The sequence below is a fragment of the Caloenas nicobarica genome, chromosome 5 (genome assembly GCF_036013445.1).
Source record: "Caloenas nicobarica isolate bCalNic1 chromosome 5, bCalNic1.hap1, whole genome shotgun sequence".
NCBI classification, from domain to species: domain Eukaryota; kingdom Metazoa; phylum Chordata; class Aves; order Columbiformes; family Columbidae; genus Caloenas; species Caloenas nicobarica.
Window position 1 is genome coordinate 10,618,084 of NC_088249.1, and position 6,996 is coordinate 10,625,079.

Sequence of the window (6,996 nt, forward strand, 5' to 3'; positions counted from 1 at the left end):
TCTGGGTGTTTAGTAGAGCAAAACTAGGCATCCATTCAAGTATTCCTGCCCTGTTGCAAGCCATCCAAATACTTTAAAAAAATATTAATTCACTCAGAAGAAACAACCTTGAGCTGTTTCTGTATTTAATCACTTGCAAAAGGAGTTTTGGTGGAAATGAAAAACCCCAGACACAAACGTTGGGCCCAAAAGCAGAGGAAATGGTGTGTTCAGGTTCAGCTCCCTCCCTGTGGGCAGCGCTGAAATGTCATGTGTGGGGCTCCACCATGGGGCTCCTGGGAGGCGCTCTCTTGCCGTGGGGTACGTAGCCCTCACCGCAACGCCGGGTGCCGCCGTGCCAAGGGCATGCCCGGCCTGGAGGCTGCCACAGCTGCTCCAAGACCCCGGCCAGCACTGCAGGTGCAGGATATTCTCAAGAGTGGCTTTTGTCCTTGCACACAATAATTGTGTTGAAGTTTAGACTACAGCTTGGTACAATCCTATACATCTATTTTTTCTTGTAGCAGGGCTGAATTTGGCTTTGTGCTGTCTGGTAGTGAAGAAATGAGTGGAAGTCACATGGTTAACAAAAAAAGAAAAAAAGAGTTGCTTTTTTCAGATTAGACAAAGTTTCAGAGAGGCTTTTCACTTGTGATGCACGAGGCTGCGCACCCACCAGAGGCACTCCTGAGGTAGGTGGGGATGCAGGAGCAGAGTGTGGGTGTCTCCTGTCCCAGAGCCCCCATCTCCTGCAGGGCAGAGACAGGTGGAGGGCTGGGCTGCAGGCTAAGTCAGGGGCAGGAGATGTATGGGACACACAGCACAAACTATTTCTCAGTGCTTCCTCTCCCTGCACTCCACTGTCTCCCCGTTGCCCCTCTCCTTATGCCGCCAGGACCTGGTTCATCAGATCCAGCAGGTCTGAGCCAACACAGTATCTCGTGCATCCTCCAGCAGCCACAAGAAATCATACTTCCAAATAACAACTTATTTCTGAGCTGGCTGGGAGAACTTCTTACCACAGGCAACTCGAGCCTGGCCCCTTGGGTTGTTATTTCTCTCCACGTGTCTCCTTGGTCTTTGTTTTGGAGGGTGACTAATGGCTGCTTAGCAAGAACAGGCACCGGGTAGATTTGGCCTTGAGATCACCAAGGAAAAGAGGCACCGTAGGCTTTCACTGATGCTTCGGAGGCCTCAAGGCCTGTTTGTTTAAAGGGCTCTCAAGATAAAAGCTTGTGTATAGCATTCTTGCGCTGTAATCAGGGCTGCAAGGGGAAGATGATGGTCCACATGTGCAAGTGACATGCTTTCAGAGACAAAAGCCACCAGCTTTTTTGGCCTTGCTCCTCCTAATGAATCCCTGATGATTAATTCCATTATTGCCTCTTACCTACTCAATGAGCTTCTGTTCATAGCACGGTTCTTCCAGGAAATATTTTTTCTCCAAGTTTTGGAAAAAGTATTATAAAGTTGTGAGCTCCCTCACTCAGGAAATGATCCCCAGCACTTTGTACCTTACTTAGGATGCCAGACATTTATGATTACTTTGATTTTCTTTAATTTCAGTTCTGGGATTACCCATAATGACCATCAGCAAAAAAATGCTGTTTGATATGTGCTTGTGAAAGTGAGAGAAGCTCCTGGGTCTTGCTCTTGCTGCTGACACCGTGGGCCACCGAAGATGCAGCTCCTCATTGTATATTGGCATCAGAAAGTATGGGCTGGTTACAACCCTGTGGACTCTCACATTACTACAGCCCTAGAGAGCCACAGCATCAGTGTTACCATGTGTTATCAGTCTGGTGGCTCATGTCACCAACACACTCCTGCTCCTGTGCCTGTGCAGACAGGCAGTGCTGCTGAAAGGGACTGAGCACGTCTGTCCCCAATGCAGAGCAGGACCAGCCGTGCTGGCACATCTCTCACAGGTATTTGTCTGGCCTGTTGCTAAATGCCACTGATGGTACAGATGCCATGCTGTCCTCAGCACTTCAGCCCTGTCAGCACTTGTGGAGGTTTTGCTGTATTTAACTTGCCACTACTTGCTGTGGCAGAAGCTTCTTTCGCTATGCCTGACCTCCATGGGAAATGGATAGGAGTTTATTCCTTCCCTTTTGCAGCCATTTTTTAACTGACTGGAAGAAGATTATTGTATTTGCGCTCAGTACCTTCCCTGGAAGTACTTTTTTAGTCCATAGACAGAAAAAAAGGCCACTGCTTTGCACTGGCTAATGTTAAGCAAACCTCTCTTTCTCTGTGGATGCAGTTTGGGAGCTCATTCCTGTTTTCTGGGCTTTCTTCCGATTATCAGCATCTTTCTCGCAGCTGCAGTTCACCAGCTCCTTTCCAGGGACTGAATGCAGCAGGGGACAGCTTGGCAAGTCATATAAACACCCCTTTCTGCCTTTTGTCTTCATTTGCTTTTTCTGTACTTGTGCAATGAAAGCGGTCCTGTCTTGCCTGATGCCAGCGTCCCCACAGTCCTGGGAACTGAAGCATAATCCTGCATCTGCTAATGAAGCCCATGGCAGCTCCCCAGCCCCCTGCTCAGGCCATGGCACAATTTCATTCATAACCAAACATAAACTATGTCTGGCCAGGCATCTTGGGACTTAAGTGCTCATCTTTGATCTGCCATTCACTTTTTATGCCTCATTTAGCAAGAGGTGTAATCTCTGTGCAGCTCACATAGAAAGCCTTACACAGGCATTTTGAGAATCTCACTTAGGTAGTATCAAAACAGCAAAAATACTGTGACGGCCTTTTCCTGGAGGTTTCTCTGCTTTCTCTGTTCCTTATTTTCTGGGATAACACATTCGAATGACTTGATATGAATTTACAAATATAGATGGAGAGTGCTACATTGGAAAAGAATCAGAGGCTATTCGCAGTGCTGTGTGTGACAGGAATGAATACAGGGGGGCGAAGTTCACATTTGCTCTGTGTCCTCAGGAAAATAATTATGTGGCTGTGGGACTAGAGGAAGTTCTTACAGTTCTTTAAAAGTTAATCATAATCCATTCTTGCCACATGTTAATTTACAACAGTCTTTACCTTTTCTTAATACTGTTTTATTATTGTAATAGTAATAGTAAATGAACATGCTAATGTCCAATAATTGCTCTGGCAATCTGACTGATGTCTTGCATGGGTTTTATGGGACAGGTCAGCCAATGCCAGTGCTAATGTTATGTCATCATTAGCAGTACTAAATAAAAATGTCCTTAAGGGGTGGAAGTGCATGGTAATACCAAGAATAGCACTCTTGTGTCTGCCCAATACCCAGAGAACCAAAATGACTGGCTTTGGGGCAGTAAATCCAACCACGGCAAGATTTCCTGAAGAAATATGCAAAATGCAGAAGATAAATGTTTGCTAAACACAGGTACTTTGGAGAACTGTCAAATATAATTACCAAAGCAATTAAGCCTAAAACTAATACAGCTTTACTTTTCATCCACCCCTGAGATAATGTTCTGGCATCTCTTATCTTCCCAGCCGTGTTTGCTGGGTGGTGCCAGGTCACCTTGCCCAGCTCATAAAGTAGATGTAATATTGCAATCCACGTCTCACTGGACACCCCTAACATTTTAACCAAATTGAGGGCTCTTTGCTGAAAGACAACACATGGCAGGGAGCCAAATATTATAGTGCTGCTGCTCTAAAAGGATTTTTCTGGAATATTTTGAGTGATTGATTAGGATCCTCAGCTCAGGGACAGCCTTCTGTGCTTTCACTGCAATGTCTTAGTTTTATTCCTTTCTTGCCTGGAATGAACCTGTTTTCTGTGTCTTAAAGCAGTGTAGTTTATCCCTTTCCTTGCAGAAGAATTAACAATTGAGAGCAAGGGCCAAATTCAGTGCCTGAAACATAAATTCTGCCCAACCCAGCAGCTGCCCAGCAGACAGAACATCTCTGCTCATGGTGGAGCATGGGCTGAAGCAGGCGGTGGCTGCCAGCCTGGCTCCTGCCTTCCCTCTTGCAGCCAGAGTTGATGCTCACAGCGAGTCTCAGCCCACTCAGCTGGGGTCCTGCGTGGGCACCGGCACTGGCAGAGCCCAGGAAAGAAGCTGACAGCTGTGGACAGCTGCTGCCCATCTCCGCTGGTGCTTCCCAGCCCTTCCCTGCGGAGGGATGGCTGCAGGCTGGCAATGCTCTGCCGGGCAGTTTGGAGCTTTTCCAGCTGCTGGTGGGGAGCAATGGAGCGGTGCTTTGCTTCCAGGAAAGGACAATTCCACCAAACTGCTGAAACAATGGTTCCCTATGGCCGGTCTCAGATTGCAAACCCCAGCTCGTGGGCTGCCCTGGCTGCAGGCGCTGTTCCCTTGGACAGAGAATGCTGGAAGCATTCCTTTTCACCCCAAACCAGAAACAAACAGTATTGTGAAACAGCAGAGACCTCTGAAACAAAAAAAAATATCTGTCACCACCCACACAGTGCTGTGAACTGTGTCAGATCTCCCTCTTGAAATGCAGCGTTCACCCCTGAGAAGCTAAATCTGGAGAGACTTCGTCTTTTCCATGTACTTGAATTCTTGTGAGAAAGCCTTATTCACCAGAGAATCTATCTGCACTGGGTCGTTTGGGGCCTCCAGGGTAAGAGGGAGCTGTGTCTCCCAGTGGGGAATGTGACTGTGTGCTGGGGCAGGAGTAGGGGTAACGGTAGAAACCACAGGGAAACAACAAATAGGAGTTAATAGGGTAATAAGTGAGCTCCTTGGCACTTTCCTACAAGAGCAACATATTTCACAATAAAAGCCTTGGGAAGAGAAGAACTCTTTTATAGGAATGTAAAATATGGCCCTAATCAACAGTGGATGTTCAACAGAAGACGGCTGGACAGCAGCAGCTCATTTCAGGGACCACAGACCTTTCTCTGTCCTTGCTCTGGTGTCTCTGGGAGCATCCCCCTGTCTGGAGGGGACCCCCAGTCCTGCACCCTGGATCTCCCTTTCTGCTTGCATGGTTCTTAGAGCAGGACAGGGACTGAACCGTAATGGGTTTAGCCTTAAACTGGCTTGCTCAAGAGCAAGCATTGGGAGAGCAAGCATTGGGAGAGCAGCAGCTCCCAGAGGAAGCAGGCTGCGGTCCTGCTGCTGGCTTACGGGATGCCAGGCTGCAGGATCCAAGCGTCCCAGGGGAGACTGTGACAAAAGGCAAGTCATTGTGTCCAGCTTTCCTCCCTGACTTCAGGGTAGCACTTGCATTTATTAGAAAATGGAAGCCAAGAGCCTTATCTAATCCCAGGTTCAGGCAGCTGGAGCCTGCGGAAAGGCAGATGCTTTGTAGAGAGAACACCAGCAAAATAATAAGATTGAAAAACCAGCATACACTTAGTGCACTTCAGAAAATTTCTGTGCCACAGATGCCTTGCATGAGCTGCTGGGATCAGAGATGCAGACAGGGCAGAGGGAAGTTTCTGATGCATAAAACCTCCCGCTGGCTTTGCTGCATGCCTCAAATCCCGTGCTTCTCTGAAAATCCAGTCTCAGGTTTCTCAGACTGAGAAAGCAAAAGTTGAAATCCCCCTTTTCATTTCCTCCACTTAGTCAATGCTTTTGACATCAAATGTAAATCTCTCAGTGCTGATACCCTTCCTCTGCTGGGATGGGGGATGGAGCTCACACACACATGGGGGGGGTGTAATCCAGGGCTCCCTGCTTCTACTGTGTCCCCAGGAGAGGGAAGAGATGCTCCAAAGTGTTCCTGAACTCTGCACACCTAACGGGAGATACAGATGGTATTTTACTTCTTCTCCATAGCAAATACAGAGAGTCACTAAGCCAAGGATTTGCAGGAATTGTCATGAGCTACATTGAAGAATGATGCAGGGCAGAAAATTCCTTCCCTGCCTGACACTCCCAATTTCTACCTGATTGTTCAAAGCCATCTTTAGAGAAACATGTCTTGGGTGTGGAGATAACAAGTCTACCTCAGAAAATTTTTCATGTGATGACTGCAAATTGAAGGTGCACTCTCTATTTGTAATCCATCAGAGCAGCTCCCTTGGCCTGTCACCAGCACCTGCTGCTCACGCCGGCTCTAACTGACACTGGTGCAAGCTGGAGCAAAGGAAATGAAAGAGTCTCACTACTGATGCTCTAAGCTCTGCAGCAGACAGATTAGTGTTCAAGGCTATGCCATGTCCACATCTATCACATTAATTAATCGATTGTAAACATGTCTCTGTACAGAGTCTTGGATTAGTGCCTGTGGAGGGCAGCCTAAAGGATAAATTGGATTGAATGAAATTAGATTTGTACGGCCGTATGCTGCTGGATGTCTCTTTTAGTCTCCCCTGCAGATGCTGGATGTAAGGCTTTGGATCCCTCAGAGGGTTAAACTGGCGCTGTTCCATGCCCATCAATAGGGTGATGCTGGTTTACATCACACGAGGATCTGATCTGCAGCACTATGCCTGGCACATTAGATTTCATACCACAATCAGATTGTACCAGATTTGTTAAAATACATTTGAACATACAAGAAAATGGACTAAGGGCACGATGGCCCTTTTCCCTGGGGCAAGGGGGACTGGGAGCCTCTCTCCACATGGCAGATCTGATCGAGACGTTTGCCCACACAGAGGGGGTGTGATGGCATGAGCAGGCCTTTGGTTCAGCAAGAGTTTTGCAAGGCAGACCACATGGGAGGAAAATCTGCTGAAATACCAGAAGGGCCATGGGGTCCATCCTGGAGTGCAGGGTGGTCCATGTGCTGCGTGTTCCAGCTGTGGGGTTTGGTCACCCTCCAAGGTAACCTCCTTGGGCAGGTAGTGGTCTGTGGCATCAGGTCACAATGTCACAGAGCTTGTGTCACGACGACTCAGCCAGCTGGTTCACTGGGGAGCAAAGAAGGCTTGGGCACTACCACATCCCTGCCCAAGCTCTGCCCCTCGGTTGCTCAGGGACAGTAATTATGAAGGAGGCTCTTGCTCTGCTCGTGTATAATTATGCAATGCACAGTCCAAGCCTTAATATAGCTCTGAGTGAACTCCTTTTGTTTTTCTCCTGTCCT